General features: G+C 36.8%; 1 protein-coding gene and 1 non-coding gene across 3 annotated transcripts in view; one reads left to right on the top strand and one right to left on the bottom strand.

Moving 5' to 3' along the window:
• Nucleotides 1–13,302, top strand: part of CCSER1 (coiled-coil serine rich protein 1) — a 723,258-nt gene that overhangs the window by 655,173 nt on the left and 54,783 nt on the right. The gene's annotated exons all lie outside the window — the stretch shown is intronic.
• Nucleotides 3,547–3,653, bottom strand: LOC118621471. Its single transcript, XR_004957700.1, has one exon. It is a non-coding gene; the product is annotated as a U6 spliceosomal RNA (small nuclear RNA).

Below are 13,302 nucleotides of genomic sequence, written 5' to 3' on the forward strand. Positions count from 1 at the left end.
CCAATCTCCTTTCCAATAATATATAATATATATTGAGATATATGTAGCAACTAGATTTTACTAAACTAGCACTAGACTTCAGAGTTCTTAAATTACTCTTGCTTAATCACACATGATAAAATAATCTCTAAGCTTATATTTTATAGCAATGAATGGCAGTCACAAGTGCTGGTACCACTCAAGACATCCTTTATTAGAACTACTCTTTATGTATTCTTACACACCAGCCTCCTTATTTTTCCTTGAAAACACAGAGCATGCTTCTTCCTTTGGGTTATTTGCTTTAACTGCCTAACCAGAACATTATTCCCCCAGTTCGTATGATTCGTATTTCCTGACCTTCAAAAATGGATTCAGCCCTGGCCGGTTTGGCTCAGCAGTTAGAGCGTCGGCCTGCGGTCCAGAGAGACCCGGGTTCGGTTCCCACTAAGGGCATGTACCTTGGTTGTAGTTTGTCCCCCGCCCTGGTTGGGTCGTGCGGGTGGCAGCCGCTCGATGTTTCCTTTTCACGTCGATGTTTCTCTCTCTCTCTCTCTCCTTCCCACTCCATCTGAACAAAAAATGAAAAGGTGTCCACGGGTGAGGATAAAAAAAAAAAAAATGAATTCAAATGTTACTTTCTCTTTTTTTTTTTCCTCCAATTTTTATTAATTTATTTTTGTTACAGAAGTTTCTCCTGTTTCCTCCCTGGACCCCTTCCTCCCCACCTCATCCCCCCCCCTTCCCAGCACTGTTGTCTACGTCCATTGGTTATACTTATTACATGCATCTAAAGTTCAAATGTTACTTTCTTAAATCCCTATTTAAAATGGCAACCTGACCCCCACATCACATACTCTATTCCCGTGACTCAGCTCTTTTTTTCTCATAGCATCTATCACTTTCTAATATACAATATTATTTACCTCTTAAGTAATTAGTATCTGTCCACCCCAGCCAATAGGTATATGCCAGGAAGCAGAGATGTTTGTTTCATTCATCAATGTATTCCTAGTTTCTAGGTAAAGAATCAGCACATTGTTTTTGTAAAAGGCCAAACAATAGAGATTTAGGCATTGTGGGTCATACAGTTTTTTGTGTTTTTTTTTTTTTTTTTTTTTTGTCTCAACTAAACTGTCACTGTGGCCTGAAAGCAGCTATAGGAATATATAAACAATGGGAATGGCTGTGCTCCAATAAGATGTGTTCACCAAAAGAGAATGTAGGCTGTATTTGGCTATAGTTTGCTGTTAATGTTTGGTACATGGAAGCTTTTAATAAGCATGTGTTGAATGAATTAAATACATGTATTGAAACTAAACATATTAACATGTGATCATACATTACTTAACAAGTGTGCCTCTTCTTTCACTCTAAAATGGATAGTCATTTCTTCTCAGCTAAAATATTTAATCTGGCCTTGCTCCCCATCTTAAACAATAGAGTTCCTCATTCCATTAAAACTAAAATGTGTTCTTATATATGACATAGTAACGAGGGTACAATAGGGTAATTAGAATCGTAATAAGCAGTAGTCAATGGCTGTCCTGGGTCAGAGGACAGTGAAACCTTCAGTACAAGATTAGACTTAAGTAGCTTCATTAGTATTTATTTTTTTTTAATTTAATTCCGAACAACAAAGCATTTCTTCAGCATTTTAATAAATCATAATTTCTAAGGTGTATAATTTTTTTTTTACTTAAACTGTGAAAATTAGAGATTTTCTTATTTCTTGAGTTAGATGTAAACCAGAAATTGTGGCAGTGGACTTGCAGGTATTATCTCCTTACTCTGGAGCACATTTTTAGGCAGCAACACAAAATGGGGAGCAGTTAGTGTTATAGTGCTATATGGCTATTTAAAGGTGTTATTTATGAGTGTTGTTGATGCTAAGGTCCTAAGTGTTCAACATAAAAAAGGAAGGGGGGTAGCTTTGTCTAATCATAGAAGAACACTGAGTTTATTCTATAACAAACTGAAAGGTGGCTTGGTGACCAAAAATGAATTCATTATGTCATATAAATTTTTTTTTGAAATCCACTGGGTCGTTGTTGCTCATACCTTCAGGAGATTTCTGCATTGCCCAAGAACTCTAAGATGATTGTGTGTGCTAATTCTAAATAGGAGTATGTGTGTTTATGTGTAGAAACTCTTCAGAATAAGAGGGAAGTGTTTCCATCTTGAAGAAAGAGGCATCAATTATAGATGTGGGAAAAGTTTAGGAATGACATCTATCCTCTCAGAACCTAACAGTTTACTATCTTTGGAATACTATGCAGCTGTGAAAAAAAGGATCTCTTGCCCCTTGAGACGGCAGGGATGGACTTGGAGATTATTATGCTAAGCAAAATAAGCCAGTCAGAGAAAGGCAAATCTCATATGATCTCACTTATATGTAAAATCGAATGAACAAAATAAATCGATGAACAAAATACACGAAAGCATGGAACAGATTGACAGATCTCAGAGGGAAGGGAGGTGGGAAGAAAAGAGATTAAACAAAGATATTACAGGCAAATATGCATAACCCATGGACACAGAAAATAGATGGAGGCCTGGAGTGGGGCAGGAGCTGAGTAGAGGGGGGCAAGGGGGGGAAATGGGGTACATTTGTAATACTGCCAAAAATAAAAATAAATTTTAAAAGAACTATAAAAGGTAGTATAAATATATTCTAAGGAAATGTCCATTTTCCCCACAGGATAAAAAATGCAATGAATGAAATCCCTTCTTTTTCCAAGCTTGCCTGATACCTCAAAAATTCTAAAGTAAACTATTTTGTTTTTCTAGTTACTATCAGATAAATGTGCAAACTTATTTAAAGTGACTTCAATTTACTTACAATTTATACTTGCTAGTATGAATTAACTCCCAACAGAAGACCTAATCATGGTCAATTAATAGATCATGATAGTTTATGGTTATATGGATGGCGAACATTTTTTGGAAAACATCTCTGAGAAACACTGGGGTAAGTAGCACAAGTAAAACAAAGGAAAGCTACATTTTAAAAATCTTTTTCTTGATTTTAGAGAAGGAAGAGAGAGAGAGAGAGCACATCAACTGGTTGCTTCCCATATGTACCCCAGTGAGAGATCAAACCTGCAACCTGGGCATGTACCCTAACGGGAATGGAACCAGCAACCTTCTGGTGCACAGGACAACGCTCAACCAGCTGAGCCACACCGGCCAGGGCCAGGCACATGTTTCAGTCCTCAAGATTTTGCCACTAATTGCAAACACAGAATCAGAATTTTAGGTTCTTACCAAGGATGAGCACTTTGACCTTTTTTCGCCAACCATGGCTTACTTATCCTTGTAAGAGCTTTGCCTGAAGTGCATGGAAGTCTTTCTGGTCCTCTAAATGGTCAGAATTTTACCCTTGATCCAATTTAGCATGAAATAATCTATGTACTTGTACTCCATTATTTTGGCTACTTATGGAACTTTTTTCTCTGACTCGACATTCACTACCATGTTATTTACACACTGAGCTAGATGGCTCCTTAACTTCGGGCCACTATGAATCTTCAAGTTGAACATGTTTCTTTTTATTTATTAATTTTTTAAAATATGGAACGCTTCACGAATTTGTGCTTCATCCTTGCGCAGGGACCCTGCTAATCTTCCCTGTATGATTCCACTTTTAGTACATGTGCTGTCGAAGCGAACACCATGTTTTTCTTTTAGATTTTGATCACTAGTTCAAGTGTGCAGCTCGTCTACTGATTGTACATAACCATCTGGCATGCTGTTCTGTGCAGTAATCTTGTTCCTCCCCTTTTGATTTTCCTGTTGCTTTGTTTCTCTAAGCATTCAGAAATTTAAAAATTTAAACCATCCTATTTATGAATCACTCTGGAATAATATCAGTTTCTATTTTGTACATAAAGTCTTTGTGGATTATTCTGTTAATTATATATAGCAGGTTTTCAAATCCTTTGTGGATGACTGTATCAGCCATGGTCCTCAATAGGTAGACATTGCAGTGTAATTTGAACAGAAGTTAATATAAAGAATTATTAACTGTGTTTGTAGCTCCAGGTAATGTAGCATTAGCTAGTATATGGAAGAGAACTCTAAGGAGTATAGAAATAGCAGATATAAGGAGCAGCCACTGTTCCTAAGACTGAGATAAAACAGCTACAGAAGAGTCCCCCCACCTCTAGGTGAGATGTAGACCTTGCTGGAGAAAGCACAGCTCTGGCTCACTGAATGGCAGGGAAGTCAGCATGGTGCTGCCCTGGCAGAACTGACTGGAAGTCTGTCCTCTGGTCCTTATGGAACTTCACCTGTAGAATGCTGGGCAGAGCTGTTCCTGGGGACTAGACTGGTGGAGACACTCTTCTACAAGACTAGCTAGGCAGGTTGCTGGGGGCAGCTTCTGGCCACTGAGTGTCGTGGGCAGTCATGCACTGGGGGCAGGGCAGTAGGGCACCCTGGCACTGCAGGAGCCGGGGCCTCAGAGACGCCTCAGCTCTCGGAGCCTTGCTCTCAAGGAGTTTCTCACATTACAGAAGCCTGTTGGAAGAGCACATTAGAACCAGGAAAGAAAACATCTTTCTCCAGCAATGTAGCACCTCCACTGGTCAAGATTAACATGCTAGTTGGCAGAGGAAGATTTGAAGTTCCAACTGAATATTTACACAACAGGCAATGACAGTGAAATTTGAGGCTGAGAGACTCCAAATGAACTGACAACTGGCACAAAGTTTCTGTCATGAACAAATAATTACTTGTATCTTTGCCTTAAATTGATTACACAGAAAACCCTCAATAGGTTCTGCAACTTGAAGCAAAACTAGGAATAACGAAACCAATTTTACCTTAGGCTTATAGACATAAACAACTTCCTATGGCATCTCATCAACATGATGACAAAATGACTTTATTCAAGGACCTGCTGTAAGTGATTTGCTGAATAATCTACAAAGACTTTATGTATTAAAAAGAAACATAATTTTATTGTAGATCAATTAATAGATGTGATAGTTTAGAGCTCTCTCTAGGTTCTGGCAAATGTAGTTATTTCCCCAAAGCTAGTAATTTGAGAGGACCCTGAACTGCTTTCAAGATCAAACACCTGCGGTTGCACCTTCATTCGGGACCCTTCATTCAGGATGGCTTTGGGCGTGAGCCAGAGGGAATGCAAACAGAGCATGAAATAAAAAAGTCCAAGCTTTCATCATATAAACAATAAAAACCAACAACAAAACAGAAAAACAACAAAACCTTGAGGCCCTTCTCCTGTCTCTGATCCTCTCTCACTTCTTTACTGGCTTTTTCTCTGTAAGGTTTGCATTTTTCAGGATTGGAGCGATGAAAGTGTGTACGTGGAATGGGTGATTTTCCTATAAAGCAGTACCTTTCAGAAATGGTCATTTTCAAGAATTTTAAAATACAAATCTTAGAAAACAAAGAAACTCTGAACCAAAGCAGTGCTGCTATAATTTGTTTTACTAATAAATAAGTTCAAGAAAACCAGACAAGATGTAGGTATAAACCAAAATCATAATTAAAAATCCAATTTAACATTTAAGCTAAGAATGAATTATTTCTGCTAAATTATTGATTCATTTCATATGGCTACCCTGTGTTTTCTCTTTGCTTTTGCTTTAACCTTTACATCTGAAAAACACATATTTAGCTATATAAGCCAATACCTATAAAGATCACATTTCATTAAGTAAAGATTTTATGTATTAAAATAAAAACAACTGGGAAATGAACATATTGGTTTAAACTAAAAGTGTGTGAAAGAACAAGCCTATAGTTTGGATAGTTCTGAGAAATAATGCATAGGGTTTCTAATTTCTTGTCTTTTATCTCACATTTCACAAACATCAGTGTCCGTATTAGTATGGCATTGATGGTTGTTGAGGTGATAAAACGAATCCAAATTGGCTTAGGGAAAATGTATTTGCTCATGAAATCCAAGGAAAGGTACAGTGATAAGCGATAGTGGGGAGGGGATGCAACCCAATTATTCCAAGTATACAAATCAATAAACCCTTCCATCCATGAGATATTTTTTAGCACTCACCGTCAGTACTCTCTCTCTCAAAAGAGAGCCCTGAAGAGTACAGAGCATAGCACCTGACCTCCAGACCTCACTGAATTGTAAATATCATACTTCAGTTTAACAGATGTGCAGTGAGCTCCTGATGTATTCCAGTGACTCTTCAAGGAGCTGGAGATACAAAAATCAGTAAGATAGTATCCAGTTTCCTACGGAAATAGTTGTTGATTTCCAGATACAATGGTTTTGAAATACTTCATGGATCTATTGGGATTTAATTAGGATCTTGAAGAAGAAATCATCTCTACTTCCATGATTAGATGAAGATTCATCATATTGCATTGATAGTGTAAACTGACATACAGTTCAGAAGAGAGGTTAAGCAATCTGCAGTGAATGGGAGTGGCTGGAATGTGCAAAGTTTAGGTATAGGTAGAGAGCTGAGGGTGCATCTTCCATGCATTAGAAGAGTATGTTTATTCAAAGTAGTTGCTTCACTCATATGCTAAACGGGAATATTTAAGTAGCTATTGCTTTGTTATCACTCAGATCATGTCTTATAAGCAATTACCCACTTTATGCTAAGGCCATTGTTTATGTTCCTCTTTTGCTTCAGGAAAACATGTACTGCCTACTGCCCAGGAACAGCAATACGCTTTTTAAAAAGTTCACTACATAGTCCTTCCGCCTGGAACAGTTCCCTGATTCTCTTGGAGACATAGGGCAGCTTTCACACTCAGTGGTGTAGGCGAACACAGCCTCGTTCTCCTGACCTTGTTGCTGGCTGAAAATCACATTCAGAATTTGTTTTTAATGGACAACTTATTGATATTCATTAGGGATTATTCCTCTGTTTCTAGGGTTACTACATTTGCGTTCTTTCCCTTGAGACCTCACAGCACCACTTTGCCTTTTCCTACTCACTCAGCCTCCAGTGAACCCGGAGGGCCAGGCCGAGCTGGGCACCCCACTGCTCTCTGCCCAATCATTTAGTTTTTAATTTTAATTTTTAGAATTAGTCTACTGGGCTGAATGTAAAGTTATTAAATGTAAATATTTTGTTTCTTATGTCACTTACTATAGTAAGAATTAAAGCCAAAGGACAAATCTGACCATTAATAAATCTTATAGCTGGTTTCCACGGTAACGCTTTTTAAAAATATTTTTATGTAGTGCAATTATTCAGAGTTCTTCAGTCATTTTTAAGTCATTTTTAAGTTTTCATTTACAGTTGACATACAATACAGTCGTCCCTCGTTTATCGTGGTTAATCCATTCCAGGCTCTAGCAGTTGCACCTGTCGTTGAAGGATTTGCAGGGGTACTTGAATACATAGGCCTACGGTCCCTACATACAGTAATTTTAATTGTAATACAGGGGTGTATAATTGACTCAGACAACCATGTTATATCATTTTTACTGTCTCAATCAACTTTTTAATGAATATATTTGAAAAAAACCGCGATATGGTGAAGCCACGAAAGTTGAAGTGCAAAGTGGTGAGGGACAACTGTATTATGTTAGTTTTAGGTGTTTAGCCCAGTGATTAGATATAACAGAACTTACTAAGTGTTTATCCAAAAAAATCTCATACCCATCTGCACCATACATAGGTATTACAAATATTATATATATATATATATATATATATATATATATATATATATTTATTTATCCTTACCCAAGGATATTTTTCCACTTTTTGTTCAGACAGAGTGGGAGGGAGAGAGAGGAAGAGAGAAAGAAACATCAACGTGAAAGGGACACATCGAGTGGCTGCCACCTGCACGACCAACCAGGGCTGGGGACAAACTGCAACCGAGGTACATGCCCTTAGTGGGAACCGAACCCGGGTCTCTCTGGACTACAGGCCAACGCTCTAACTGCTGAGCCAAACCAGCCAGGGCTGATATAACAATATTATTGACTATATTCCCTATGCTGTACATTACCTCCCCGTGATCTTCTGTTCAATAATTTTCACTAAAATAATTTTCTGTCTGCTTTTTACACCTAAATATGCAAGAAAAATGAGTGTGACAATTAGGATGAGTTTTGTGGAGAATAAAGTATTTTATAACTTTATCCATTTCTCTGGGGTAGCATGGCATGTTTTATAACATGTTATAATATTACTTATATGTTAGTGTGACTTTTCCAGCTTAAAGTGATATCTGTATAGGAAAATAATGCATAGAAAATAATGCATAAAATTGCATTTCTTATGTTGAGCACATAAAAGTTGCAGTAGCAAGAACGTATAATCTGATATCGGTATATAATTTAAATGTATTTTGTTACTGCATTTAATCCATGCAAATACTATCCGGAACTGATAAAACAGATACATTTTTCTTAGGGAATGATTCTGCCCTATACAATTGTTTATCATCCTTGCCTGCTATGGAGTGAAGGGAGACAGGGAGAGAAGGAGGAAGATCTGTAAGAAATAGTGGCTGTATCAGACTCACGTAAAAGGCAACCATATACAGCTCTTGAGAAATAACTAAGATATCAAAAGAAATGAGAAACCACTTGACACCCACTAGGATGACTATAATTTTGAAAAAAAGATGGACAATAACTAATTCTGACAAGGATGTGGATACATTAGAATCCTCATACATTGCTAGTGGGAATGTAAAATGCTGCAACCATTTGGAAACACTTTGGCAGTTCCTTGGAAATTAGGTTATAGAGTTAACATGTGAGCCGGTAATCTACTTTTAAATGTATACCCAAGAGAATTGAAAATATATACCCATCTTAAAACCTGTACATGACTTTCATAGCAGCATCATTCATAGTAGCTAAAAATGGAAATAACCCAAGTGTCCATCAACTGATGAATGGACAAACAAGTGTAGAATATCTGTGTAGTGGAATATTATGCGGCCATAAAAATTAATGAAGTATTGATTCAGGCTATACCATGAATGAAGCTTGAAAACAGCTTGGTAAATGAAGGCAGAAAGAAAAGGCCATATGTTGTATGATTCCACTTATATAAAAGATCCAGAATAGCAAATTCATACAAACAGAACATGGATTCGTGTTTGCCAGAGGATGTGGGACTGGCCATGGAAAGTGAGAGCTGATGGGTACAGAATGTTTCTTCAGGGTGAGAAAGATTTTTTGAACTTACACAGTGATGAGAGTTGGACAACTCCGTGATTATGCTAAAATGCACTGAACTGTACACTTTGAAAAGGTGACTTTTATGGTTATCTGAATTATAACTTAATAAAATGGTTATACAATAAAAACAGTTATAAAATAATAGTAAATTAAACACATGGCAATGTTCGAATTGGAATATGTGTGCCATTTAAGAAACAGACAGGATGCAGAGATAGAAAATAATTCTGGGAGCTAATACTTAAAAAAATAATTAGGTTATATTTTTGAGAAGCAGGAAAAAATGCAAAACTCTGTGCTTTCAGATTTATTATTGAATGCAGGGTTGTCTACTAATGGTATGAGAAATTACAAAATTTGAACTCGGTAAGAAATCCGAATGCTAAGCACTGAGGGATGTAATGTGGATCTAAATCAGTTCCTGAAGGGCTTGTAGCTTATGAGTCTAATGAATAGATTTCAAAAGCAATAACAGAATATTATCATGCATAATGATTAATGTTCCAGTGTTAGAGATATGCAGCTATAGAGTTATACTTATTCTACTTATTTAAATAGCTGAGAGACTATATTTTGAGATAAAAAAGTAATCTTATAAGTGCACACTTTTAAGAAGCTTTGAAGTTTTCATAATTTAAAAACACACCATTGTAGCAGAATGGTTTGGTACTTAGCTTTTATTGAAATTGTCAGTATCACTGAAGTTGGAGAAGGTACAAAAAAAGTAACCATTAAGCAAGTGTTGGTGAGAAAATATAACACACAGTTTTATAGGTGTCACAATTCAGTTTATAATTACCAATAATCATTAAATATGAGTAGTTTTTAACTTTCCAGTATACCTTATGAATGCCATGTCTAATTTGACCCTCACAAAATATGTGAGATAGAGCATATAGTTATTTGTCCTCATTTTTTACCAATAATGAAACAGAGAAAGTGATAATAAATATAATATTGCAAAGCTGGGCGATTTATTACATATGATAAAAACAAATCTACTAATATAGTGCCCCATCCACATTTTATTTCTGGTAGAATAGTGTGGATTGAGCAGTGGTGTTAGTGGGATGAGAGAAGAGTGGGATGATGAGAGATAGTCAAGAATAATGATTTCATAAAGAATAGAGTGAGAGCCCTGGCCAGTTTGGCTCAGCAGTTAGAGTGTTGGCCCGCGGACCAGAGAGCCCCGGATTCAGTTCCCGCTAAGGGCACGTGCCTTGGTTGCAGTTTGTCCCCAGTCCCGGTTGGGGTCATGTGGGTGGCAACCACTTGATGTGTCTCTCTCACATTGATGTTTCTCTCTCTTCCTCCCTCTTTTCCTCCCACTCTATCTGAAGATAAATGCAAAAATGTCCTCGGGTGAAAATAACAAGAATAGAGTGGGAGCAGGTAGTTCAGAATCAAACAAATAAAAATATTAAAATATAAATAATTTATTGAGCAATTATTAGACACATTTCTAAGCACATTACCTTATAAGATTCTGTGAAATAGGATTTGTCTATTTATTAAAGGAGACTCGAGGTTCTCAGTATAAAAATATGCTATCAATTAGACTGTGTACTTATATGTACATGATACATACTTAAAAATGTCTGGGCTGCTGCTATGTCTCCAAGACTAACAATTATGTAAATTAGAAACATACTCCATGGTTCCTCTTCTGCAATGAAAATCAACTACTCTCTAATGGAGCATTTCAGTGAAGCATTTTGACTGTTTCCCTAATAAATCGAAATTTGTCATTTATTTTTAGGAATGACAGCTGACTTAATGGTGGCCCTAGTTTCGGATGCTGCTTCTCATGCCTCTGTAACTGTGACTTTCATTCTACCTTTTAAGACAACAGAATGTCACTGTGCTCATAACCAGGTCTACCGAGCTCGAGGCATCCCTTACCATCTGACGGTGACACCATGGCACCTTTACATAACACCAGCCACTGAGTTTTTCCCTGATCTCGTCTTACTTCAAGAGGGAAATTGGACAGTGTAAGATAGTGACAGATGTTGTTTCATGACTAAAGTTTCATAATAGAAACGATCCTTCGTTCTGTGATATGTTGCTGGACTCCTGAGAAGCAGTTAGTATTCAACAGACTGGTCTGGTTTGGAATTGAGGCCACTGCAGTAAAATCTGGATTTAAGGGACTAATTTGGGCAAAGGGGTGTTCATTAAAATAGGTTTTCTGAACGCATATGTTAAAAAAATTGACAAATTAGTTTGCCTATTTTTACTTATGGAGAAACATTTGTGTAATTAAAATTAAGTATGTATGAATAGTTTAATCTCACAGAAAAGTTTTCTATGTATACTTCGCTAGTTATAAATTCATACTGAAAGATCTAGTAAATGTGTGCATTCACCAGTCACGCGAGCAAACAAATGCACATGGCCTGGGTGTGGCTTAGTGGTGGGAACATCAGGTCACTGGCATTAAAACAGCTGCAGAAAGTCACACCACAGACCACAGAACCAGCTACCCTGCGTGACACCGTGCCATCACATGCTAATCATTCCCCGAACATTGCTTATGGATGGTGAGTCTTAGATTTAAATATGTAGACTATAGTTGCAGATATATACTATTTAGTAATGTTGGCGAAATTATTAGTGTTTTTATTCCAAAATATGGCCTATTCACTAAAAGGTGTTAGAAATAACAATGAATTAATAACACCAAAATAACCTGTTAATTTAATTATAAGCAAATCTTGATTAAAAGCATTTTTAAATTAACAGGGTGTTAATTTTCACATTTGACATGTTTAACAAGAAATGTCCGTTAAATCTGAAGTCTGTTACATGGAGGTCTGCAAAATTGAGGGTTTCCTGTGTTTGCTACATCGGTGGGTTGTCACTCCTTTTATTATTAAAATGTATTATTACTGGAGTGCAACAGTTTTGCCTTTTAGGGAATACCTGGATGTAACACTTTATTATATTTCCCTTCAAAATTATTTTAACATTTTATTATTATGAAGGACAAATAGTTTCTGAAATGTTTACACATATATATATTATTCACAGAAATCATTATTCTGCATCACTGGTTCAATAACTATTTTCTTTTCCAATCAGGTTATACTTTTAGACATCATATCTCATTAACTGAATATATAAGAATAAATGTGATCATATACATTCTTATTATAGATCCTTTTTCCTTCCCTCATCCCTCATTTTTCTCTGCATTACATTTTTTATTATAGCAAACTATGTTTTTTACTTAGTCATCCTTAGCAATTTAGTATATTTGTAATTTTTTTTTTTTTGTATATTAGCTATTGTGACTATCCCAAGTAATGCTGTGCATTTAAAAGTTGTAACGTAGAGAATCAGAAAATAGAAAGAATGAATGCAAGGTCAGAAGAAAGGAAAGGAAGGGAGGAAAATCATTTTGTGAAATTTTCATTTCCTGAAATTTGATGAATACATTTTGCTTACTCGGAGTAGCAGAATTGTAGTTCGATGTAGTATCACTTTGTCATTGAAGTCCCTTTACCACTTAGATGACCAAGAAGATTTTTTCTGGACCAGGCTTCTTTCTGTCCTGTCCATCTCTGCTTATCATCTTTTAACGAGTTTTTCTCTACCACAGTGATCTGTGTTGGGATGTCACTTTTTTGTGTCAGGGCCTTAGTCTTCATTTTCTCCACGTGAACTTGCCCACTAATGTCTTACAGGCTTGCTTCTTCCCATGTTCCCACCAACTATCCTTTGCTTATCATGTAAACACTTTAGCCTTGATTGTGGTGTGCTTGCTTAATGCTACCTCCTGTCTACTAACCGAGTCTCTGTGCCTGCTTTCTGTGTCCCTGTGATAGATTCTTTTATCCTGTAAGTTTTGTCAGAGGAAGAAGAATTCGGATTTGGGTTCCAGATGAAAAACAGATCTATAGCTGCAGTAACATTCCCAGAAAGGCTGTAAGAGCAGTACTACTTCTTTCCTGATCATTGCTATTCACAGAACCAAGGCACACTACCTGGACCAATCAGTGCTTGGGCCTAGTCTAGAGCAGGTCAGATGGGATACTGTTTGTGGCATGTCTACCATTCCTGTAGGCTACAAACATCACCAGCGTCTTCACATAGACTACGTTACACAGTCCTTGTCATTAATGACGAGTCTATGACCTGGGCTGGGTAGAGTCAAATGGTTT

This window comes from Molossus molossus, unplaced genomic scaffold (assembly GCF_014108415.1).
Source record: "Molossus molossus isolate mMolMol1 unplaced genomic scaffold, mMolMol1.p scaffold_m16_p_1, whole genome shotgun sequence".
Taxonomy (NCBI): Eukaryota; Metazoa; Chordata; class Mammalia; order Chiroptera; family Molossidae; genus Molossus; species Molossus molossus.